Below are 26,720 nucleotides of genomic sequence, written 5' to 3' on the forward strand. Positions count from 1 at the left end.
TATATTGAGAGCCTTAAAAATGATTATACTCTTTTTTTTAAGGTTTTTATTTATTTATTCATGAGAGACACAGAGAGAGAGAGAGGCCAAGACACAGGCAGAGGGGAAGCAGGCTCCATGCAGGGAGCCCGATGCAGGACTCGAACCCGGGAATCCGGGATCACATCCTGAACCAAAGGCAGACACTCAACTGCTCAGCCCTCCAGGCATCCCTGATTATACTCTTTAAATCAGTAATTCCTCAGGCTATTCCAAAGGAAATAGTCAGTTATTTATTTATTTATTTATTTATTTATTTATTTATTTTCCCTAATTAAAAAAAAGCTTTCTGTGCAAAGATGTTCATCACAATAGTGTTTGTGTGATTAGTTTGAGAATTAGCTTAGATACTCAGCTAGAATGTAATGGTTCAGTAAATTATGACAAATATGTTAGATGGAATATTAAACAGCCATTAAAAATGTTTGAAAGAAGTTTGTTACTTATGTGATAATATTAAATGAGAAAAAATGATATTTGGTATCATCACAACTGTAAAAATAAAACCAAAAGCCCATGAGTAGAAAATCAACAATGTCTAGAAGAAAATACCATAATTTTAATAGTGGCTGTTTTCAGGCACTAGAAACTGGTTTTCCCTTATTTGATCCATTCTTTTGCATTTCCCAAATTTTCTATCATAAGCATTTAATGACTATTTAATCAGGAAAATAAGCTCGAACCAGCAAATACAGAATGAAGACCAATAAGGACTTTGAAATTGAAAAGCCTCAGAGAGGGCTCAGAGACTGTACTCTAGCACTTTGTCCTGAATCTGTAGAGACATTGAGGGGAGTAGGGTCTCTGAACAAATGCCCAGATGCTAAGACACCCCTGGAGTTATTTCTTCCACTGGTATTTTCTCCTATTCACTGACTGCTTTGGGAAAGGTTAGGCCACCTAGCAAGAGACTTTCTGGACATCTTTCCTCAGGGCTACTAACTGCTCCCCAGAACTCACAGTTTCTGGGAAGTGGGTCTTTTCTCCCCATCTAGCAGCAGCTTCTCAGACTCAGGGAGCTGAGAGAAGGTGGAGGAAGGTGGCAGGAAGTATGCGATTGCTCTGAGACACACCACAAGCCCATAAAGTCTGAAAGGTTAAGCAAAGACTGAGGCATGAAGAGTGAAAATTCTCTATTCAACAATAATTTCCCTCCTCTCTCAACTCTTCTTAAAATGGAAAGAAAGGGTGCAAGATGACATTAGGCCCTTTAAAATATGCAAAATTAGGAGCTGGTGCAGACCTCATTAACACCCGCCTCCAACATCATTAAGATGTTTCCAAGAAAATTAATTGAGAGACTCATTAAAAATAAATTAAGAAAAATGTGTTGCAGAGCGCCTGCACTCAGCTCATAAATCACAGCTCAGAGCTCCGGCCCGCTGCTCCGGCAATTAACTCCAACCTATTTGTTTTATCCTGACTGTGAAAATTAGAAAGCAGACGTGGAGATTAGATTAGGGACGTCTGTCAAGCGGAACTTGAAGTGAATATTTTAGGATACAAAATGGAAACCAGGAAAACAAAGAAAGCAGAGATTTCATTCTGAGGAGCTTGTCTTTGAAAAGTGACAGGCAGATGAAGGGTGTTGGAGGGAGAGCGTAGGGAAGGAATACATAGGCTGGGGAGGCAGGAAGGGCGGGGGCGACAAAATAAGAGACATTTGAACTGTTCCGGCCAGGAATAGCACAATGCATTTGCATTAGAAATATAAACAGATCTACATCTCCGTGAAGATGGCATCGAGACATAAAATAGATGTTTCTGATGATACTTGCATGTATCATATTTTAATGTTTAGACATACAGCCGTTTGGCCTAATCACTCAAAAACAGTTATTGGTTTCCTGCAGTATGTTATGTATCAGTGATGACTACCTGTTCCTTTATGTGATGTGAAATATGTCAATCCCTTCTGTGTATCTCTTAACAACACAACCAACAGTGACTGAGTAGCAGGCACTCTGCTGGCCTCATTCACCTGTGTGATCCCCTGGAACCTGAGTATCTCCAAAAAGGAGAATCATTTTATAAGATGTGGACACTGAGACTCAAAGGAAATGGATGGGAGTTGCTTGGCCAGTTGCATAGGAGTTGCTTGGCCAGTAAATGGCAGAGTTGGGATTGCAATCCTGATGTTTTGATCTAAGAACACTGCAGCTCTCAGTGACACAGCTTCTATTAATTCAAAAGTATATATTGGGTCACTGTGTTTTTCAGACCCCAAACTAGAAAGCCTTTTTGTTCTTCTCTTCCATTCTCCTTTATATTCTACTTCTGCAAATATATATTGCAGACCCACAATGTGTCATGCACAGTACCAGGTCTGGAAGGATATAATGGTGGCCTTGTTGAGTTTAGAAGGATAGGCACTGGATAAATCCCGGTAAATGTGTGAGCTGTTGTAAAGGACATGATCAGAACACTATGCAAAAGGAGGCAGAGACTGTGTCCATCATTCGGGTCATTTATTAAATGCTTACTATATACCAGCAGTGAGGACACAGACATTGGACTACTGGCTCTCCTGCTTACTAGTTAGCAAGACCTTGGGTAAATTACTTAACCTCTCACTTTCCACATCTGTAGTATGGGGATAATACTAGTACTTACCTCAGAGGTATTTGGAGGATGAAAGGAGAAAATCCATTAGAAGCCTTTAGCAAAGTGCTTGTTCAGAGTAAGCAGTGAGTAAATGTCAGCCATTATTATTTAGAGGTGACATTTAAGGTGGCTCTTAAAGGAGGAGTAGGAATTTAATCAAAACTTCATTTCTGGGGACAGATGCAGCCTGAGGGGTAGTATTTAAAGTTATTTGGATCTTTCAAATAGAAGAGGTAGTGAGTCATCTTGAGTGGATAATGAGATGCAGGCCAGCCTACAATGACACACAGCCTCCCTGAGCCAAGGGTCTGGCTACCTGGGCTATGAGTGGGAGTGGCATGCAGCAAGGCAAGGAACAGGTAGCACTTAACTTCCTTTCCTCCAGAGCATCTCAGAGGCACTAGGGGAAAACCCCATGTACAAAGGAGAAGCATTCAGGTTGAGGAGGTGTATCACATCACAGGATTTTCACATCTCCTTCTTACCTTGCCTAGGATATAGTTATGGATCCTTTTGTAGCCTTTGAAAATTCAGTGGTAGTGAAGTGGATTGTAGTCTTTTTTTCACTTTGTTTTAACCTAATTTTCAAAAGACTGGGTGGAAGTCTTAACTACAGATCTGTTGGCCTATACTTATTTTTAGGACTGTAAAAACCCAGAAGATGCCCATATCCAAGCTGAAACTCAGCTGGATATTCCCATTTGGCCCTAACAGTTGTTTGCTATTGGTGGTCCTTATAACTAGTCAGTGATTGGGCTTTAAGGAGTTATTCAGTATTTTGAATATCACTCTTACTAATAAGGCTGAACCAAGGCAAAGTTTGAAATATTTGAAGTTTGAGAATAAAATACTTCCTCATTAGTAAGTCACTAGCCCAAATCATAAGTAGGGGCCAACAGACCTGTAGTTAAGGACCTGTAAGCAGGACCTGATGAATATCCTGGACAGAAAAGGAAAGAGTAAACCTACAAAAAACATGCCAAGAGAGGGCTTCCAGATGGCCAGAAGGCAGTAGGAAAACCATTAGAGAGAGGATGGGGTTACAGAAGTTACCTCTTAAAGCTTCAAAGCTTATTTTGGAAGGCATATAATATACGAAGAAAAACATACTGGAAAATTTTTAGCTAATATTCTAAATTTCCTTTAAAAAAGTTTCTATCTCTACCTTAAAGCTTAGAAATCTGTTGAAGGGGAAATACCTGGGAAGGGTAACATTGTAGTTCTTACCAGACAGGATGAATTTCATACCCTTCCAGATGACAGACTTTGACAGTGGAAAGGAAATAAGTGCACATGGCTCTGACAGCAGAGGATGGGGTGCTGAAGTCTCCAAAGCTGTGAAAATAAAGCCAATAATTTGCCAAGGGCTGGGCTGCTGATGGCAACATGTGGAAAGGATCATCTTCAACTCTCTCCTCCACTTGGCCCCATAACCAAAGAGGTGCCACTTTCTGTGGCTTCTATGTCCTTCATATCTTGTACATCCATCTCTTGCCCCCATCCTCTTCTGAAAAAGGTTGGTTCTGTCTTGCCTGGGCTCTTACAGAGGTCTCCTACTGAGTCTCCTCTCCTCACTGCACTGACAGACTTGTCCTACAGCATAGGTGTAATCACATTACTCCTCTGCCCCAAGCCTTTGATATCTACAGGATAAAGTTCAAGTTTCTCAATTTGGCCAACTTGAATGTGGCTGCAAATGATCTTTTCCCATGTAATTCTCACCAATTCCTCCTTTCTAATTACATATTTTTGACTCTTGCCCAACCAGATTGCTCACTACTGCCCAAGCACACACTGTATATTTCCCATGCCTTTACCCCTCCATCACTTCAGACATACCTACCTCAATTTATCTCTGCCTAGCAAATTTTAACCTCTTCTTCAAAGCCCACTCCAAATGCTCATTTCAATAAAGCTTTATGACTGCCTACTTCCTCCCTCAGAGAGAAGTAATTTGCTTTTAGAGTTTGCACAGTGCCTGCCAATACTTATTGAATGACTGAATAAACTTTCTCACAGCAATTATCACAATGTCTGTTACACCTCAGTTGGTTGCAATACGTGTGCTTGTCTGTCACCTCACTAGATTCCAAGCTCCCAAAAGATATGAACCATGCCTTATTTGTGTCTCCCACAGAACCTGTACCTTGCACATAGCAAAGGCTCCTTAAATTTTGTTACACTTTACATATAATGAAATTTGAGTGCTTTGACACATTATATCATGTGTTCTGGGTTACTTGTGTAAATAAGCACATAGTTCTGCTTTTGATAATGGGGAATTAATGGCACTTGTAGATTAATTTTCTCGTGACTCACAGGGGCAGAGCTTAAGGCCATTTCCCCAATTTCTGGTTCAGTGCTCTTTGATCTATCATACTTTATCCACATATCAGCACTCCTCAGAGAACTAGAGCACTTCACAGTTGTTACTTCTGTAACTACCTAGAAGAAGGTGGCCTGCTGGAGAAGAAATGTTCCAGCAGGATAAACCATGCACCCTTCAGCATGCATCAAATGATGCACAGATGATAAATCAGTGCTGATGATGCACAAAACACCTTGTTTTCACTTACCATCTGTGATCAAGCTTACCACCGTGGGTCAACTTTCATCTCAGGACAGTGGGGAATTTTAGAAGTTGATAGCCCCTCACAAAATCCTAGAAACTCTTATTTAGACATAATCCTCTTTGCATAGCCCATAAATAATAGGTGAATAGTCATATTTCAAGAAATAAGGCTGGATTACAGATGAACAAATCACCACACTTGTTCTTATACCTGAAGATACATGTGCATATGTGAATGTGCATATACACACTCACACACCAGGAGTAGAAGTCTTCAGGAGCCAAAGTGTCTCTGTGCTACCAATAACAACTCTCTGAGATGCCCCACCCAATTTCTTCCCATCAGTGCTGTATTTCTGCAGAACAGGGGCATCCCCAGCAGGAGACTACACCCTATGCTATGAATCCTTCCTCTCTGACAAACTACATATTTTTATGCTTTATTATCCAACTGGGCAGGTGCAGGCTTTGTGAGCACTGTCTGAATATTCCTCTGGGAATACTTTGGTTACAAGATTATTCTGGGCTATGGCTATCTTTTGATACCTCTTAGGTATTATCTAGTGTTTCCTGCAACAATAATTAGAGCAATTAGCATGGCCAGTGGCTTTGGACTGATTTATTCTCTTAAGCTTATATGCAGGTAAGAAAGATTTAACTGCTCTGGTTCTGTCAAGGTCCAAATGATGCCTAGGTTTCCACTGCTTAGTCAAGCATTTCTGGGGTTAATTTTCATTAAAATGACCCTGACACTAATGACAAGTGACTGCTTCTGCCCCCATTTGCAATTTTATAATAATGTCCTTTTGTTTGCTTCTCACTAAAGGATACAGAGACATTGCCGAAAGCCTCCATTTGTCCCCATTACATATCATTCTTAATTTTAATTTCAGAATTGTTTCTTTAAAAGAACCTTATCTCTCTTTTAGAGTACAAAATATTTGAGGACAGAAACTGTTTTTTAAATAACTAGTACAATATGCAGTTGAAATGACAAAACAAACAAGCAAACAAATAGCTCTATATTTGAACTAACCATATTCTAAGAATTCATAAAGAAACATTCAGGTTTGAATCTTGCTACAACATATCATGAGAGACCTTTTGTGAGTTCCTGAACTCTCTGATCTACATCAGCAAAAATAGGGGTATAAGGCTCACCTCAAAAGGCTTTAGTGAAGATGAGATGAAAAAAATTTTTGTGAAAGCATCAAGCAGTGATCAGATGTTGGATGCACCCGAGCATATTAACGTATTACCAGTGGCCAAGCTAATCAAAAAATCCACCTTAAATGCCCATGAAAATCTAAGTAAAACAAGAAAAATTTAATATATTTCTTTTATGTCCCCTATCTCGGTTTTATTTGTATTAAAAAGAAAAAAATCCTTAAAAATTTAGTGTTTTTCAGAATTATAAAGACTACTTAGCCTAACTTTCTCATTTTCTGGGCAAAGAAATTGAGATCCGGAAAATTTAACTTCAAAGGTATATGATTAGTAATTAGCATAGACTGATTTTTCTTATGTCCTGCACACATGATAGTTTGCACTGTTGTTCTGAAAGATGTATTAAAGAACTGATCCTTCCTCTTGACTCTAGAGTGAGGATGACTGATGACAGCAATTCAGCTTGAATAAGTTAAATATATATACAAAACTTTTTGTTATGCTTTCAATGATTAAAGAAACATATTCTAGAAAATTTGGAAGAAGGCTGTAGCAACAAAAGTTAAAATTACATACAGTCCTATCACTCAGTGACAAATATTTTTAACATTTTAATTGTTTAATTAATTTGGAACTGTTCTATATATTTTTTATACTTGAGTTTTGTTTTCATTTGACATTATTCTACAGACATTACCCCTACATCATTAAATGGTCTTTGAAAAAATAATTTCAAAGAGTTGAATAACATTCCTCCATGTGGATTTATCATGGCTCAGGATGCAGAATCACATGCCCTTAAGAGTTAGACAAATTTGGGATGGAATTCCAGTCCCACCCTTTAACAGCTGAGTGATGTAAAACCAGCCACTCAACCTCATTAAGCCTCCATTCTCACATCCGCAAAATATTGATAATACTCATCTCATGGGATTTCTATCAAGGTTAAATGGTGTAGAGTGTATATATATATATATATATATATATATATATATATATATACATACTTAGCAGTGTGCCTGCACACAATAAGCATTCAATAAACGGTAGCTATTTATTATTGTTATTATTTTATCACACTCTTATTATTGGACATTTAGGTTGTTTCCAGTTATAAGTAAATACTGGGGGAAATATCCTCCTGAGGTTGGCAGTGTAATAGTGTAATCTACTTGAAATGTACATCTGTTCTAGTGATTCCCTTATTTAAAGATTTCTCATAGTTTCCCATCAAAGATTTTCAAATTTTCAACAGTGGAACCCTTCTTTTAAATATCTTAAGTAAAACTTCCCAGGGAACTTAGGTTGTGAAAGGCTAGGGTTCAGAGCTTGGACCAATTCCCAGCCCCATTCCTGTCCTTATTGACAAAGTCCCCTAAAACTTCTTTGAGAAACACTAGAAACACTAGAGCCACTAGCCACTAGAGCCACTTTGAGAAACACTAGAAACACTAGAGCCACTCTGAACACACTAGTAGTACTTTTAACATACAGAGTAACATTAAAAGTAGGCCCCAGAACATGGTATATGATATTTCCAAATTGTCCATTCCCAAAAGACCCTAAAGTAGTTTCTTTTCCTACCACTTGGCTTATGTTGTTGCTTCTTTCCAGTATGTCCTGACTTCCCATCTTCCCAAGTCTAATTCATACAACCAATTCAACATTATGGACCACTTCCTCCAGGAAGTCTTTTCTGTGCCAGACTGGTGAGATCCTCCTCTTCCTTATTTTCATGATACCCAGTCAAATTATCTGTCACTGTGGGTACCACATCCTCATGATGCTTTGGACTGGGAGCACTTAGAGGGCAGAGACTGTCTTATGGATAGCATAGTGTCTGGCACTGGTAGATGCTCACTAAAAATATTTGTTAAATATAAAGAAACCCCTCATGAATGAATTTTGTGGTGCCTCTCTATTTCCTTAGAAGGATTTTGTAGAAACAGGATTACTGGATGAAAAAGGATAAATATTTCCAGCCTACTTGATGCTCTTTTAGTAAGATTAAAAAAAAAAAAAGATAGAAGGCCTTCATTTGAAACATGACTGTCTCCTGTGTCCATTAAGTGTTTGCTCTTTGTGTCTCAGGTGATGGGAGGGGGGGAGGAGGTACAGCACAAAAGCCAATTTTTGAACCACAAAAATTGGTTTTGGGGATACCTGATTTGGTTGAGGCAGGCAGAGGTATCAGCAGTTGGAGTGACTGGTATAGAGTGGGGTCCTAAATATAATGTCCGAAAGCAGATGTTTATCAGATAGTTGGAGATACAATGCTAAAGTATGGCAACTTTCATCACTTGTCATCCTTGTGCTTTCTCTGAGTCTATTTTCTCATATGTAAATAAGTTATATGATATTTCTTAGGGAGTCATTGGTGATTAAATTGAATCAAACAGGCAGATGATACACCTAAAATTCTAATACATACATTTGTGTGTTTTTATTGTCTGTTAATGAGATGGATAAAGAGGAGTTGGATAATCTGGGCTACATTGGAAGACAGAGTTCCAAGTTTAGAAAACGTTTAACTGATCTCTCTCTTGGGCTTCGCTTTTCATAGAATCCTATAATGCTCATGTGCAAACTATTAGGACATAACTAGATCATTCTATGCTATCATAGGGAAGATAGAGAAACCATAACTAGAAAAATCTTAAATTTTAAGAGGAAGTTGAATAAATTGAAATGGCCAAGACACCTTAAAATATTACATATCTCTGTTCTCTGTGTTCAATTCTATGCCTTCAATTACTTACGTGTTCATGAGTTCAAAAATCTGGATCTGTAGCCAGATTGTTCTCTTGAGTTTCAGACTCATATATCCAATTACCCAGATGGTGTGCTCATGAACTCAGAATACTCAAAGCTGAATCCATCACATCCTCTCTGCATATGTTACCAGACTTGTTCTTCTTCCTATCTTCCTGTCTCTCACTACGTATACTTATCCTAAGCCAAAAATTTGGGAGTCATCATCTAATTCGTCACCAAATCCTGTTGTTCTAATGCCTAAATATTTCTCACACTCATCCTTTTCTCTCCATTAACACTGTCATTATTTTGGATCAGTCCCTCATTACTTCTTGCCTGGATTACTGCAGTAATCTCCTAACTGGTCTTCCTGATTCTAGTCTTGCTCTCTCCATTCCATCACTCATATCCCTGTGATGACCATATAATCAATCTGGATGAAAAGGAGCTGTAAACGGCAATAGATATCAATGTCTTCAAATCATGTTCTTTAAAAAATATGATGTCATAGGTTAAGACATAATCAGTTAAACATAGTTCTCCTGGAGACAGGTTGACTGCTCAGCACAAGAATCAAATGAAATATAACAATGAAAGATATATCAGTTCACTTGAAATAATACTCATGGAGGACTGACATTTATTAGATTGTGCGGAGATGATGTGGAGGTTAGTAATGCTGGAAGGGCATGGTGGATTAAGATGAACTTCTCCAGCATTCCGAGGGCCACCTGGTCTTTGTGAACCTGTCAGAGAAAGACTCATTTACTAAAATCTATTCTAGCTTGATAATTCCAGGAGCCAAAGTTCCAAGCAACAGGGACAAACTTCTACCATCTAAATGATAAATACATTGTTAAAGTGATTAGCAAGGGGCTTCCTCAAACTTCATGACTACAATGAACCCCCAAATACTAGGGGCTTTAAACAAAGGTGTGTTACTGGTACTTTTTTTAAAAAAGATTTTATTTATTTAGTCATGAGAGACACAGAGAGAGGCAGAGACATAGGCAGAAGGAGAAGCAGGCTCCCTGTAGGGAGCCTGATGCAAAACTCGATCCCAGGACCCCTGACCACGACCGGAGCTGAAGGCAGTGCTCAACCACTGAGCCACCCAGGCGTCCTGGTACTTCTTGAATATGCCTACTGATAGCAGGTTAAAGAGGAGAAGATAGTCTACGTTTAGCATGATCAGAAAAAATGGCAGTGAGTATAAAATCATATAAAGTCTAGAGATTAGAATAAAGCAAATAAGACTAGCAAGGAAGTAGAGATGAGACATGGTATTTTAATTAGTGTTTACCAAACTATCTGTGGTAAAGACCAGTTTTTAAAGAAACATACAAACCATCACAGACTAATATTTTCATAAATCATGATAAAATTAATACTAAAAAAGTTAAATGTAAAAGAAATACAAAATACCAGGTCTACTTTTTACCCAGACATAAAATTATGCTGTCAAGCTGTTAAAAAATTTTTCCAAATGCCCATTCTTAATTTTTGTATTTATTTCATCATGAACCAGTAACAAACAGTTCATAGACTGGCACTGGTCTATGCTTTGAGTAGCACTGTGTCAAAGGTTTTACTCAAGATAAATGGCAAAGACTTTTCTCACAAAGATATACTGATGGGAAGACACTGATCTGTTAATTAATATTCATGGATCTTTCTTTCAGACTGAAACTGTGTCGGTCTTTAAAAACTTCCATCTCTCATCAGGTCAAGTTGAGACCATCTCTATGAGAAAGTACCTATCAAACCAGTGAGCCTCAAGTCAACCTCTAGAAAAACAATGGCTCTGTGGATTAAAAACTCTCATCAGAGAATATATAAGCTGTGACTATAACGTTGACTGTATTGTTTAGTGATGGATTTTTCAGTCAATCAACCATTAAGAATGTCTTCCTATCCCACCCAGATCTCAATCAATTATCACGATGTCTGATTTGATAGGCTGATAGTCACAGTTGATAGAAACACTAGTGATAGGGCAGGTTTCTTTAGACTATATTAAACAATAAATATCCATCAAGCGTGAGCTATATGCTGGCTTCTTTCTGTCCTTATTCTAAATACAAGGGCAGCTGTCTCTCTCTCTGAAAAGACATGCATAGTCTGTGCTTAAACAGCAGATGGAAGATCTCAGCTTCTCCAATTCACTTTTGTTTTAAGTTAAAGGGGCTAAGAAATATTGATGAAGCTGGGAGTGAAAGGATGGACAGAGATTTTTACTTCTTACCTTTAATATCTTGTGCACAGACAAGGATTCTTATACTGTGGCTTAAAATCCCATTACCAGACACATTTAACACAACTCTCATGGGCTGTTTTCATTATGACCAATGGTGAAATGATGGTCAGTGATAAGTCTAGAGGTAGGGAAATGGATATAATACATGGAGAGGACATGTATTAGTTTATATATCAACCTGTAATTTGAGCGGACTGACATGCAGAGTTTGGAGGACAGAAGACTTCAGGAAGACAGCCTTCAAGCAGGTGAAAAACAGAAATCCCATGTAAGTGGGAGCTTATGATGGCAAATATGCATTGTATGTGTTCTAAGTATTGGGGATGCAAAGTTAAAATGCTATCTTTGTTTTCAGAGCCCTGGTGTCAGAAGCAGACACATATATAAATAATTACAAGATGGTGGAAGATATGCAGAAATAGGAATTTGTACAAGGTACAGATGTACAGATGACAGAATGATTAACCCTATCAGGTGGAATTATAAAAAAAAAAAGTGCAAAAGATTAAAAAAGTAATTTCTATTAGTAAAGTGACTTCCAAAATGTTAGGGTAAACCATTTCTAGAAGTTGCAAAAGGGAAATATGAGGTTTAATTCACAAATCAAGTATGCACATAAACCTTCCACTTGTAAAGATACAGGTTAAAAACTCTTCATTAGGATAATCACCCTCCATCAAAATTATACATATACATGTTAACATCCCTATCCCCAAACCCAAACTACCCAGCAAAATTCTTATTTAAGTAAAACCATTTTAAATCAGCACTGGAGGGATCCACAAAAAAGGCAAACAATGGATGAAAAGAATGAGTTCTATTTGACATAAATCTTCAGGGGTTATTATAAATGGATTTTTTTTTGTAATTTCATTTTTGGATTTTTCATTGCTAGTGTATATCAATACAATTGATTTTTGTATATTGATCTTGCATCTTGCAACACTGTTGAACTTGTTTACTAGTTGTAATAGTTGCTCTTTTGTGGATTGCTTAGGATTTTCTATATACAAGATCATATCATTTGAAAATGATGATAGTTTTACTTTTTTCCTTTCCAACCTAGGTGCTTCTTGTCTCTTTTTCTTACCTATTGGCCCTGGATAGAACCTCCAATATGATGTTGAATAAAAGTGGTGAGAGCAGACATCCTTGTCTTGTTCCCGATCTTAGGGGGAAAGCATTCAGTCTTTCACCACTAAGTATGATATTAGTCTTGGATTTTATAGATGCCCTTTTTCAGGCTGAGGAATTTTTTTTTTTAATCTCAGTTTATTAAATGTTCTTATCATGAAAAGGTACTGAATTTCATCAAATGCGTTTTCTGTTATTTCTCTGTTTTTGAATTAAAAAATTGCATTGCTTAAGTCTGGCTCCTCTAGGGAAGGCAGATCATGTACCTAACTGATTTGTTGATTCAGGTGAAGAGGATAAGAAACAGAAAGTTACTAGTATGACCTAGTTTCTATTTTCTACATTTAACAAGGTAATACAAGAAAGATGGGGCCCAAGAAAGAACTTGGTGGCTTATAAATGGGATTAAAAATACAATTATTTTTAATTTCCAACTGGCAAAATAGGAAATTGAGAAATGCTCTGAGCAACAAGATGGATTTTTTAAAAGCCTCACCTGCAAGACCTTATTATCAAGATCATGGCCATCATTCCCTCCACTGAAATCTCTGAACTGAGTTGGTGGTACCCACTCAACCTACTCAATGCTTTCAGTTGAACATAATGAACAAAGAAAAGAAGTGATGATTGAACCATAAAATGGCTAAGCTTCTCCTGAGAAGTTGTATGCTATACTGCTACCCACATTTCATTGGCAAAAGAAAGTCTTATGACCAAGCCTAATATCAAAGAGATGGTGCTGAAAATCAAATGAAAATGAGTAGTATTTAAAATCATTTCATAGGGAAGGGCAGACAATAATTGAGAAGAGTAATAAAATCTGCCTCTTCTTTTGGTGACAAATATTTGCTCCCTCTTTTACATGCAAAATACGTTCCTCTTTTCTTTAAAGAAAACACTCCAAAGTCTCAGCCAATCACATTTCAAAACTCAAAGCACTGGATCTCATTTGGATCCTCTCGGTCCAGACTCTTGTGAACTTATAAGCCAAGTTACTTGTGCTCACAAAGTGGTAGAAGAAGGACAGCGTACTACAATAAATATTCCCATTTAAAAAGGAAGGGATGGAAATCATATAGCTGTCACTGATTCTCAACAATTTTGAGAATTTTGTGATGTGACATGATAAAGTTCCCTAGGGGTAGAGACTGTTCTTTTCTTGAGCTCTTGTTCTGCTTCCTGGAGGAGCTTCCTAGTTCATTGTTCTCCTTGGTTCTGGAGGTCCCTTTCTCCCATTATCCTCTTTGCCACATCTGAAAAGAGTATCAAAAAGTATGCTTTCCATTGTGGCTTGGCCTGTTTCCTATAGAAGACTGGGAACTTCAAAGTTATTTTTGTCATAATAGTCATATCAAAAACAAACAAACAAAAAAATCATGGTGGTGATTCTTTGGGAATATATGTCAACAATCAAATGCTTGATTCTTTTTGAGACATATCTCCCTCTAGACTTGATTACAGGTATCTTGAGCTCTGAGTTCTATGGGAGAACCAGTCATTAGTCAATCCATGGGCAATTATCAGAGACCATGAAGTGTCTGCTCTGTTTTGTACATATCAGAAACAGGAGTCTTATTGTACAAATAAAGATTGTCTCCACAACATGGGATAGCTGAGCCCATTTGTAAAAATGAGAACTATTCCCTTTAGTCCAGTGGTTTCAACCAGGGGTGATTTTGTCCCTGAGGAGACATTTGGCAATGTCTAGAGAGGTTTTAATTGTCACAACTGGGGGATGCCACTGGTGTCTAGTGGGTAGAGGCCAGAGATGGTGCTAAACATTCTAAAGTGCAAAGGATATTCCCCTTCCTGCCTCTTCTCTCTTCCCAACAAAGAATTATCCAACACATAGGCAGCCCAGGTGGCTCAGAGGTTTAGCACCACCTTCGGCCCAGGGTGTGATCCTGGAGACCTGGGATTAAGTCCCACGTCAAGCTCCCTGCATGGAGCCTACTTCTCCCTCTGCCTGTGTCTCTGCCTCTCTCTCTGTGTCTCTCATGAGTAAATAAATAAAATCTTAAAAAAAAATAATCCAGCCCAAAATGTTAATAGTGCTGAAGTTGAGAAACCCTATTCCTAGCGGTACTATTGAAACAGAAGTCCCATTAATACTTTTGATACCTCTCCAGAGCAAGAACAGATAACATGTTTCTGTGTTTACCCCACCAGCCAGATCTATGTTCTTCAATTTTTTCTTCCCCAGAAGCAAAAAGTAGGATCAGAGAGACTATGAAAGCCCACTTGTTTTGATACTTGAAGGAATCACAATTTGTTTTTTAACCTTTCATTGTCTATTGACCACCACATCTCCATCCTCCATCTTATTTGTTAAGATTTTTTTTTTACACAATACATAATCTTTTGATTCCTTCCTTTAGCTACTAAAGATGGTCTATCACGTTAAAACATATTCTTCATTGAGATGGATTTTATTTCTCCTTTTTAAATTCTTAGTGCAGCCTTTCTTTAGCTCCTTTTAGAAGGAAAACCAGAGCTACTGAGAGGTCCTGTTCTGGTTTACACGAATGTCTGATTTATCATTATTCTTATCTGGCACCTCCGAGAATGTTCCTATTGTTATAAAGTGTGAAGAAGTATACCAGGTTTCACACTAAAATAGGGGATATACTTGAGGGGGCAGGGGTTTCATGCTCAGGACCTTAGAGCCCTCAAGCACCAGGGAGGTTATTTTAATAAAAATGTGCAGAATGTTTCTGACCGAGATTAGTTTAACAGGAGACAGAACATAGCAAAAGAGAAATTATAGATGCAAAAATACCTGTTAGGTCATATCAGGTTAATCTTTCTTCAGAGAGCAAGGTAGGCTGTGCCCTCTAAGGATCTAGATTCTAGGAGAAGAAAAGGATATGCTGGTTTAGTCGTAGTTATAGCTATGTCACTAATTTACAGAGCCTAGGCAGTATCTCAGTGACTACAGCGAGAATTCATGCTTCAGTATGATGGAATTGTTCTAATATTTCAGCTGAAAATATATAAAGAGAAATAGAGCAGTGTGACTTTTGCAAGCAGCATTTGCTTTCTTGGTTAGTTTCAAATGTCTCTACCACTTTCCTTAAAGGACAATTCTGCCTTTTAATAGAATTCCTGACTACGCAGATCGTTTTGTTAGATAGATGTTCTATTAACATTTTGCTTTTCTTCATTTCATACCATTTTCCATTTTATTCCTTTGTATCATGGTTGAAAATGTATATGATTCTTATCTCTTCCTCAGGTTTTTCTTTTTTTCATTGTGACATCTGTGCATTAATCACTGTTTAGCCAAGCTGCAGAGACCTGATTCTTTTAATGGGAAGAGAGCATGCTGCCGTGGAAAGCATGCCAGCTTTCAAGTTAGATACCTGCATGCTAGCCTGGCATCTGCCATTCTCTGGTTGAATGTCCTAGGACAAGTCACTTCTCTGTTGTTTTAGTACAATTAGGGTTGTAGCCAAATATCTCTAAGGGGTCACTTTTTATCTTATCTCTTTTCTGTTTGTTCAGTCCTTTGTATATATGAAAACAGTAGCTAAATATTTTCTTTCCTCTACTTATTTTGCAACCATCTGTTAAGGTATAGTGTATGTGTGTGTATGTGTGTGTGTGTACATGTGTGTGTATAATGGTGATGAAAGTAGAGGGAGAATGGGGAGAGAATGGACTAGTTAATCTTGGTAGACAATAACAAAGGTGTAATAATCTGTAAACATAACTTGTGTTGAAGAAGATATGCAGGTATTTAAATACCTCTGTTAGAGGAAATATGTAAGCATTCATCATGGTTACAAAATAGCATTCTCGGAAATGCCATTCTCTCCCTCCCCCAGGACAGATAAAGCACCTGCAGACTTTGACTGGTCACTGAAAACAGCCATGAAAACCCTCGTGCTTTTATAAAGCAGGACAAGGCTTTGAAGCTTCAGCTTTAAATCGCCCCAGCATCTCCCAGCTGTAATGAGGACAGCATTTCGTAGTCAAAACATCCTGGTTCTATTTATAGGCATTCGCTTATCTGAATAACAAACAGAAATAGCAGGCTATTCTTATATCATTTTCCTTCAACTATCCTACTATTTAATACAATGACAACGATTTTTAAAAATTCCAGAACCACGATACATAACAGTGGGTTTAGTTAATTACCTTAGAGAAGACACTGACCAACGTATATTTGAATAGTCGAAGTCTTGCAAGAATGTTTGATTGGCCTTTGTTTACCAGGGGTTTCCAAGATCTCCCTTGCTATTTCATGGGGAAAAATGTTTCAGTCCTTTAAATGATTCCAGAAATATCCAAGTCTCCCTAGTTGAAGGGAGGCTGTGTTCATTTGCTAGGTACCTCCCTTAGCTGATGTTGCTTTAAATAAGGACGGCAGACAATACAGCATCCACGGAGACAGCCACAATTCACTTCTATTCTTTTTCCAATGTAAGTTTGTATTAGGTTATTTAATGGACCACAATAGATTCAGTAGGTACAGAATCCATGCCCCCAAACGGCTGGTGCTTAATTCCATCCCTGCAGTCTGTTTTAACTAAGACGTTTTCTCCTGTGCATATAATCTTCATTATCATAAGAAGTTATTTTTAATTTATAATTAACATAGTTTCCTTCTCATTACGGACGCCTTGATCGATTTAGCCCCTCCAGACACATCTTGTCTGGCGCGGTGCTGGCTCTGTGCTGCAGTTCTCTGAATGTACAGTAGGTGTCTATCTTAGCCTTTCCTTCATCCTTCCTCCTCCTCTCGTCCCTGACACTGTGATATAGTGCATAATTCCAAAATGGCAGCTTTTTGAAAATTCACCTTGATTATCAGACATTAAAAGTGACTCATCCCGCAGTGACTGTCTGGCAGAAGGGATGGGATCAGACAGCAAGACAATGAGGGGACTGGGCGCATTAGCGCACTAGATTACAGAGCCCATCAAAAATACCTTTGTTCTGTCAAAGATCCAATCATTTACTAGTTGTGTTCTGCAGAGGAGAAAGAATGAGAAGAAAAAAATCCACCAAACAAACAAACAAACAAACAAACAAAATCCATCCAAGAATTTAAAACCTCCTCAGATCTCTTTTTCCTAAGAAGGGAAGGAAGTGTCTGATCAACCATCTCAAGAGGAGGCAAGATGAGAATTGTGCTTTGGAAATGGGAATCTATAGAAGCCTTTCTTTCAGTGGCTATCAAATTTTCTATACTAGATTCTGTTCTTTGGTAAGAGGGAAATTGGCAAGTGAACAGGGTTTGGTTCTGCCTTCAGCTGTACTTAGGCTAATTTACAGCAGAACGTATAGTAGACAAAATATTTCACAATTAGAACATTCATTTTCATTAAAAGAAAGCTTCTGATTTGTAAAATACCACAATATAATGCTATCCAAGAAATGTGTGAGGGTGAAAGGAAAATATGTGTAAAGGCTATTATTGATAAATACTTTATAAGCATCTAAACAAGCCCATATGAAAAGGCAGTAAGAATCTTTGAAAAGAGAGAGCATATGAATTCTTGCATTGAGCATGTGTGTGTTTGTGTGCAAAGGGGAGGAGGGAACTGGAGAAGGGGGGGGGTGTGTGAGAGATGAGGGCATTCATGTTGAGCCCTGTGTGGGTGTATAACTGGGTGAGATGTGTGCTGAGTCGTCAGCATGACTGCAAGCCTGGCTAGCTTGTCTGATTCTCCAAGGAGACAAAACCCAAATGGGAGGTTGGTGCCTGGCTTTCTTCTTCTTTTCTTTCTTTTTATTGTTTTTATCATTTGCCTATAAACTCAGAGGAGCAGTTTATCAGTCATGGAAAATGCCCCAAAGGGGCCCAGATCAAAGGCAGGCTTTATATTGTGTACTTAGGTGGATCTTCCTGCCAAATAGGTTAATTCAATTAAAACACAAATTCCATAAACAATTATTTTCCATCTGTTTAGCAACAGTAATAGTGATGCTATGTGCCATCAATAGAATCCTTTTACAGAGATTTAGCAATGGAATTCAAATGTTCTTCTGCACATGGATACTGCAGCACTTTGGGAGGATTTGGAGGGTCTTATCCGCCAGCAGAACAGGAGAGTGGCTGCTGTTACTATGCAGGGATCTCTTGATAAGACTGTATTTTAACTGCCATTTATTAAAATAGATTCCTTAAAACAATGCATTTCACCAACTGTGAATTATATTTGGAGGTTTGTCATCCCTTCCCCCCACCTACCCTCACCCCTGTCCTTCTATTTATTTCTACTGTCAGGTACAGAAAACATATCCTTCTTTTTGCCCCTCTGAATTTCTCCTAAATGACTTTGTTCCTTTATAGATGGAGGGAAGATTCAGCAGCATTGCCTGACTGGTCAGTAGGACTCAGTAACAGTTACACATTCAGAGACCTGTTCGTGTTTGTTTGGATTCATAACACATACTCTGAGTAGGAGAAAGAGAAATCTATAAGCTTTAAAAATCTCTGCCTAAACCTGACCGAGAGATTAAAGGGGAGGGCAAAAGGGGAGGGCCCAGACCAATTTCCACACACTAGCACTCGTAACACAGGGATGGATTCATGAAAGAGAGAGAGTTTTCATCAGTGGAATTTTAATGAGCCCTAAAGGTTAGCCTTCGACTTCGTTAACAAACAGCTCTAGAGATAATTTCCAATTTTCCGTGTTTATAGAATAGTGGTTCCTTGGTCATAATCAAATTCTGAGACTATTGAGAACCTACTCTGCATATTCAGCTAATGCGGAAACACAAACCACCAAAAATTATTAAATGTGTGCTCAAAATCAAATGTAGAAGAAATAAAAAGAAGAAAAAATTTGCAAATTAAAATGATCGCATTAACCTTCTCTGATGAAATCAGTTCAGTCAAATGAAAAATACTTATTTTTTAAAAACCTGCACAGATATTTCAGCTGTTAAAGGGTAATGATTATTCTAACATTTGAATGGACAGAGACAAGAAAAAAAAGATAATAAACAAAAGAACACTTCATTCCTAGGAATGAGAGACCAGAGTCCCTGGTACATTGTGAATGGGTTCTAATGATGTAGGAGAAAATATAGAAGCACAAATTACCAAGATTGACACTAGATAGGTCAGTTTGCTGGGAATGCATTATGTCATCACCTCTCCTTCTGCCTCCCCCTTCTTTCCTCTCTCTTCCATCTCAACTGGGTCCTTGCAGAATTGCCAGAATTGTACTAGGAAGGGAACAAGTATGACTAGGATTCCAGCCATATAGAACAAGAGCAAAAGGTAGTTAAGGCAAAGGGCCACATCCAAACACTTGGCTTTTCCATAATCTGATTGCAGTGGTGAATGGAAAGCAGACTACTTGCCCTGCAAGGATGATCAGTCTCCTAATGGTGGAGACCAACAGCAGGTGCTTGAGTTGTAAATGCTGAGAGGAACATTCTAACATTGTGCTAAATTTTATTTCCTCTAATGCGACAAATCCTTTTTTGTTTCCCAGGGTTGCTACTTCTTTTCTTGATCTGCAAAGGGATGAGAAGGGTAAAATAAATAAATAAATAAATAAATAAATAAAGAAAGAAAGAAAGAAGGAAGGAAGGAAGGAAGGAAGGAAGGAAGGAAGGAAGGAAGGAAGAAAGAAAGAAAGAAAGAAAGAAAGAAAGAAAGCAAGAAAGAAAGAAAGAAAGAAAGTGGCTTGAGGCTGTGCAACTCCAAGAGTGGGAGAGTTTAAGGAGTGAAATGGCCAGCTAGGTGATGCTTTGTTCAGTTTTTTTGCAGGTACATAGAAGGGCAGAAAAGGCATAGCATTAGGGGCTCTAAAACCTGGGTTCCAGTTCTGGCTTTGCATCTTACTCTTTACTCCCAATGTAACCTTGGTGAAGAGGGTGGGTAGTCAAACCCTCTGAGTGACAATTTTCTCTTAGAATAAAAGGATTGGCCAATTCAGTCAATGTTAGTATTGGGGGGACTTCAGGGATCATGTAGTCAATTTTCCTCCTTGTATAGACAGAAACTAAACAGTGGTAATAATAAATGATAACTAATATTTTCAAGCATTTAATATGTGCCAGGCACTATTCTATGTGCTTTATAAATATTATTCTACTTTCAGAACAGCCACATTTGGTAGGTAGTATTTTTACTCCCATTACATTTAGGGAACCTGGAGACAGTAAGGTCAAATATTCAAGGTGATATAGCTGGTAAAAATGGTGGAGTTGTTTCAAACCCAGACAGCCTGGCTCCAGAAGGATACCCTGGTAAGCTATGAAATCTCCATTGATTCTCATTTGCACTGAGGGGCAGGGGGAGTTTGGGGGGACACACTACCTGAATTAGTGCTGCATATGGTCCTGAAAGCATAGACCCTACAGAGAGGTGCTCCCAGTATGAAGGCAATGGTTGACAATGGCCACTCTGTTCCTTCCAAGTTCTCTGAGGTCACATGGTCCCTCCAGCCAGTTTTTACCCTGGAGTCCTCCCAAGATGCCCTGCCCTATATGCTGCCCCTCCCAAAGTCAGACTGCCACCAGTCTGTAACTGTCTACTGATCCTTACTCTCTCCTACCATTTCCTTGAAATTCACTTGAGCTGCTATTACACTTGTATTTCAACACCCAGCATGAGATTCTTTCTTTGCTCTAGCACTAGCACTTGCATGTCTTTTATTAGCTACATGGATCAAAACTGCTTCTCAGAGCAGAAATAAATGGCAGAAAGAGAGATCATGGGAGAATAAAAACCACCAGTGGGAAAGACACTCAACTGGAGATAGCATGGTAGAGCACTCATTGGGTAAGACTGGTTGCAGAGTGTTACACGGCTCCTCATTGGTTGACAGAGGAAACTACAGTTTGTCATATTGGCTTTCATTGGCTAATAGCACCCAGGGGCTGGAAAAAATACATTTACAGTATGTGGTAATAGCTGTTGTTGCTAAAAGGAGAATAGCATTAATATAAAATTATTGCTGCATACAGAAGTGCTAAATAGCCTATTTTAATAGGCTTTTCCTACACCCAAAGGAGCTTGTTGACTTGTTCAGACACCTGGGTGAGGATGTCTAGGAGACCGCTTCTGTTTTCCTTTTTTCACACTGATAACACTTCTCAAACACTTCTGACACCGGATGTGTGGGTTTTTTCACACCAAACAATTCTGCAACACTAGATGAGTGTCCTATAATTCAATTCAATTCTGACACTAGCCAAAGATAGGACAGGCCCCTCAGGTTAAGTGCTCAATCCTATAAGACTATTCCCCATTTCTGACACCAATTGCAAATAATAGGTCCCTAGGTTACTCACAATTTCTATCCAACATGGCCTCAAGTTGTTGGTTCCTAGCACCCCTTCCTCAGGTCCAATCATTTGCTAGAACAGCTCACAGAACTCAGAGAAACACTTACTTATATTTACTGTTTTGTTATATAATAAAGAATTTGGTAAAGAATACAGATGGACAGCCAGATGAAGAGATATATAGGGTGAGGTCTGAAAATGTCCTGAATACAGGAGCTTCTGTTCCCATGGAGTTGGTATGTGTTCACCAACCTAGAAGCTCTCCAAACCCCATTACTTTTGGGATTTTTATGGTGGTTTCATCACATATGCATGATCAATCATTAACTTGATCTCCTGGAGGATGGGGGTGTGGCTGAGAGTTCCAAGCTCCTAATCATGGCTTGGTCTCTCTGATGACCAGCAGCCAATCTGAAGCTATCCATGAACCCACCAAGAGTTACCTCATTAGAACAAAGGACACTGCTATCACCTAGGAAATATCAGGGGATTTAGGAGCTCTGTGCCAGGAACCAGGAGCAGAGACTAGTATATATATATATTTTTTCTGTTATTTCAAAAAGCCACATAAAATTCTTTCTGATCCAGCCTTACCTGCCATTTTAGCCATGTATTTCACACCTTGATGTCCTCACACCTGCTGTCCCTTCTGCTTGAGGCAACAACCTCCCCAATCCTCTTTCATCACCCCTCCTTCTTCAGTTGTAAACATCTGTTCATCTTTCAAGATCTGGCCCCAAAGTTATTTTGTCTGTGCAGCTTCCTGACTTCTTGGGATTTTCTGTAGTACACATGGTTAGAGCACTCATTGCATAGGGATTATAAGTAACTGGTTATTCTTATTTCTCCTTTTTTTAACCAGGGAATTCTTACCTTTCACTCATCTGTGTATCTTTGGTGCCTAGCACAGGGCCTAGATCATCTTATTCACTCAATGACTATAAAAAGGATAAGGGTAAGGAAGAGAGGGAGAGAGGGCACCCTTCTGAAACTATAAAACATCATGAAAGTACAAAGAATTACTAACCAGAGAAAGATGTCTACTGTCGGATGCACTCATACTGTGTAGGGGAACTTACTGTCTTCATAGGCACAATACTTAGGCACAGAATGGAGACCAGTGACAATGCTAGCAGGAAGCAGACCTCTTATTCCTCATTTACCTTCATGATGAAGGGGTAGGTACACAAATTTTCCCAAGACAGAGTGAGTGCTCTTAACTAATGTCATTCACTAGCACTAATTTGGTTAGCTGAATAAGCACAAAACCTAAAGAACCCAGAGACTTAAGGAACTGTTTAATTCATAGTACTAAGATATTTTATCAGGTGGCATGTAGTTAAGTGCACTTAAACACAATCACATAGTATTTTCTTTGGTCATCCTCATCTATAGTGTTAGAAGAACCCGTAGGAAAAGAAGCCTCCTCAGGGATTTTTCCTTACAGTACAATTTTTACAAAAAGCTGAGTGTACAACTTGCAAAATAATAAGCTTTGGTGATAGCACAAGCTTCAGCTACAATTATCACAAAGAGCAAGTCTGCTGCCCATGCTCCTAACTTATCCTTGTGATATGTCCAAAGTGTCACGTTCAGGTTGAAGTGACTGCAGCCAATTAGGTAATTTTCACCAAATTGGGTCCATTAAGAGTTGGGCATTATCTTGAGGGAGAAATAGGAGTCTGTGACAAAGTGCAATGTGGCCTGTGAAATATTAGTTTTGGACAATCGCAAATCAAGATCCAAGGGTATGTTAAATTATTCAGCATTCTTGACCTCATTATTAAGTGACTTCATATGGGTTTTTGCTCATATTCATATAATCTTAGGCTCCGAGAAGCTTGATTTTGTTCCCTTTCCTCAGATGTTTCCCCAGTTTTTCTTCATTTTGGCTTCTCCACTCTTCATGTATCAGAAGTTTAGTGTACTTTCTCTATTTTTTATTCTTTTTAATTTCATAAATTAAAGGACAATGGCTAAGGTTTTGTTTGAGAAACACACAATGAGAACACTTGCTAATATAAGGACACATATCAAAAATGTGAATATGAGTTAGAAATTTGGTTCCCATGCCTTTCTTTGCTAGCACACAACCTCAGGTCATACAAACATCTTCCAAATTAACACCTGTGTTGGTCCACCATATATGAAGCAGATATGATCTGTGATGTACAATCAGAACTTTATAAATGAATCAGAACTTCAATGCCAAGTCTGGCTCTGGAAGTGTTCAAAAATGATAGCAACAAGATTATTTTCTAAAATAATGGGATAAAGTCACAAAACACGCCAGGAAGATCATGTACCCCAAACGTTTGTTGATTCTAATTTGTTCCAAAGATGTCTGGAACAATGGTTCATTGACGCTGACAGGATTTCTACAACCAGTAAATACGCTGGATGTTTAAAACTTTAAATTGGTGTTATTATAGACTTTAAATTGGAAAAGAACCAATTGCATAACTTTCCTAAGAATACTCCTAGAAGATATCCTTTAAATTTATAAGTTAAAATACATCAAAGGGGCAAAGCAACCAAATGGACTTGGAATGTGAACATTGCCAGATAAAGTAACTGAGTTAGTGAACATCTGCCCAAAGAAAGTTTTTACACTCGTGATCTTTATGAGATTCACAAAAGAAATTAGGTAACATTAGGCTTCTGATGGTACATTTTCTTTCTTTAGATATGTATGTTTGGAATGTTGCCCATAATTCAAATCATAACAAATACTCTGAAAGTAGAGACACAGAATTCCATTTCATCACACCCCAACCAAATGGGACCAGAACAGGTGTAATCACTTTAAAGTGTTCTTCTCTATAAATCAACTTCTGATACCTTCCAGAGTGGAGCTGTCAGCCCTTACACACTCATTGAGGTTGAGAATTTTTAGCACACTAAACACAGGCCTTAAAATAATGTTTGAATTAGTCTTAATCACAGTGGCCTATATTCTCATGCCTCCCAGGACTCTACTGTATCTCTTCCATGTGCGAGATGCATAGGAGGGCTGCACGTGGGCAAGACTCACCAGAGGCACATCAGGAAGAAGAATTTAGGTCAATTATCTTTTGAAGTGTGATCCCTTTAAACAGCTACTCAAGGTAGTATCTTGCTAACCGTGCCGTATATAATAAAGGTGACCTGTGCTGTTTCTTTAAATACTGCTTTTTGGTTATAAGCGGTCAAAGTATTAAATTTGTGTAAGGAAAAAAAAAGATCAAGAGAAGTGCCATCCATGTTCTTTCTGGAATCTGTTGGAAGGATTGGGTGTGTGTTTTACCTCTCTGAAGGCTTGGGCTTGAAAGTAGGTGCATTTTAGTCTCTCCCAGCTGGGTCTTTGTTTTCTTTACCTGTAAGTTAAGGAGACAAGTAGTTTAGATGTTACTTCAGGACCTTTGGTAAATGTTTAAAGAAATTTAAAGAAATCATGGAGTAGGTAAATATATGGGAAGGGTAGAGATGGAGGCAGGAAGTATTTGCTATGGATCAATTCTCCAAAGCTTAAAAAAATATATTTTGTGTTTGGATATGCATTTTCATTAGTTCTTGGAGGGAAAAAAATCACTGGTTTCAATTTTTTTTTTTTTTTTTTTTTTTGGTGTGGAAAAATCTTAAAGAATCTTTCAATTAGTAAAACACTTCTGCTGCTGCTAGTGTCATGGCAGGGCTTAAGAAAAAGCAAACAGATTCAAAGCAATATAATGAATATAGGGAATATTTTCTGTGAATCTTCAAAGATAATGATGTAAAATTTCTAAAAGTTAAGGATAAAATTCATTGCTCTTGTGGTCATAAAAATAATACACATTTGTGGTAGAGAATTTGAGAAATATGCAGACATAAAAAAATAAAAATAACCCTGGATGTTACAATTTAGAAATAACAACTTACCAAATTTCCTTTTAGTATATAATCATACAAATGTGCACACACACACACATACACACATTGAAAAAAGTCTAGAAGTAGTTATATAGCTTGTACATTAAAAAAATTTGTTTAACTGTTTTGAAGGTTTTATAACTAGCTATTTTCCTTATTATATACTGAGTCAGTCAAAAAATATTTTTAATAAAATGAAAAAAGTGAGTTCATTTCAGGCCTCTGAAGAATTATATACCAATGAAATGATAAGAACCTGTTTTCTGTCATTGCCTTTCTTCCAACAGGCTTATGTGTTATTAGAAAGTTTAAGATGGCTTTCAGAGATGAATTAGTTCCACATTGAGTCTTAACAAATATCCAACAGTAAGAGCATAGCACAAAATCCATTAAGCCTTGTGACTGTTCATTATGAAATTCTGAATTTTAACCATCTAGAAATGTAATCCAAGCTTAGATTTATTTTTCATCCCTCAAGACTGTAAATTCCAAACAGAGCATGGACCTCTTCTTTGGGCCTAAGAGGCTACAAGTGGGCAGAGGAGGAAAGAGCTCCTTTCTTTTCACCTACGTCTTCTGTCTCCATACTTGCCCAGCACCATGGCTCACTCACCAACCCCGTGAGTGGCTGGCAAAGAGGGTTATCATTCTCCTTCACACACACACACACACACACACACACACACACACGAATATTACACAGCCATATAAACGGGATAAGGTCATGCCATTTGAGACAAAATGGATGCAGGACCTAGAGGGTACTATGCTAAATAAATGAGTTAGACTGAGAAAGACAAATGCCATATGAGTTCACTCATAAAACAAAACAAAACAAAACAAAACAACAAACGAGTAAATAAACAAGAAGCATAACCAGGCCTATAAATACAAAGAATGGACTGATGGTTGCCAGAGGGGATGGAGGAAGAGGGATGGACAAAATTCGTGAAGGGGAGTGGGAGATAACAGGCTTTCAGTTATAAAATATAAGTCACAAGAACAAAAGACACAGCATAGGGAACATAATCAGTATACTGTAATAGC

General features: G+C 38.2%; 1 long non-coding RNA gene across 2 annotated transcripts in view; it reads right to left on the minus strand.

Moving 5' to 3' along the window:
* Positions 1 to 26,720, minus strand: part of LOC112646585 (uncharacterized) — a 126,029-nt gene that overhangs the window by 48,880 nt on the left and 50,429 nt on the right. For both annotated transcript variants that reach the window (XR_004815725.2, XR_003127737.3), the window contains exons 4-5: positions 25,072 to 25,141; positions 3,871 to 3,978 (exon numbers count right to left, since the gene is read on the minus strand). This is a non-coding gene — a long non-coding RNA (uncharacterized LOC112646585). The remainder of the gene's footprint in view (positions 1 to 3,870; positions 3,979 to 25,071; positions 25,142 to 26,720) is intronic.

Source organism: Canis lupus, chromosome 5, assembly GCF_003254725.2.
Source record: "Canis lupus dingo isolate Sandy chromosome 5, ASM325472v2, whole genome shotgun sequence".
Lineage (NCBI taxonomy): Eukaryota > Metazoa > Chordata > Mammalia > Carnivora > Canidae > Canis > Canis lupus.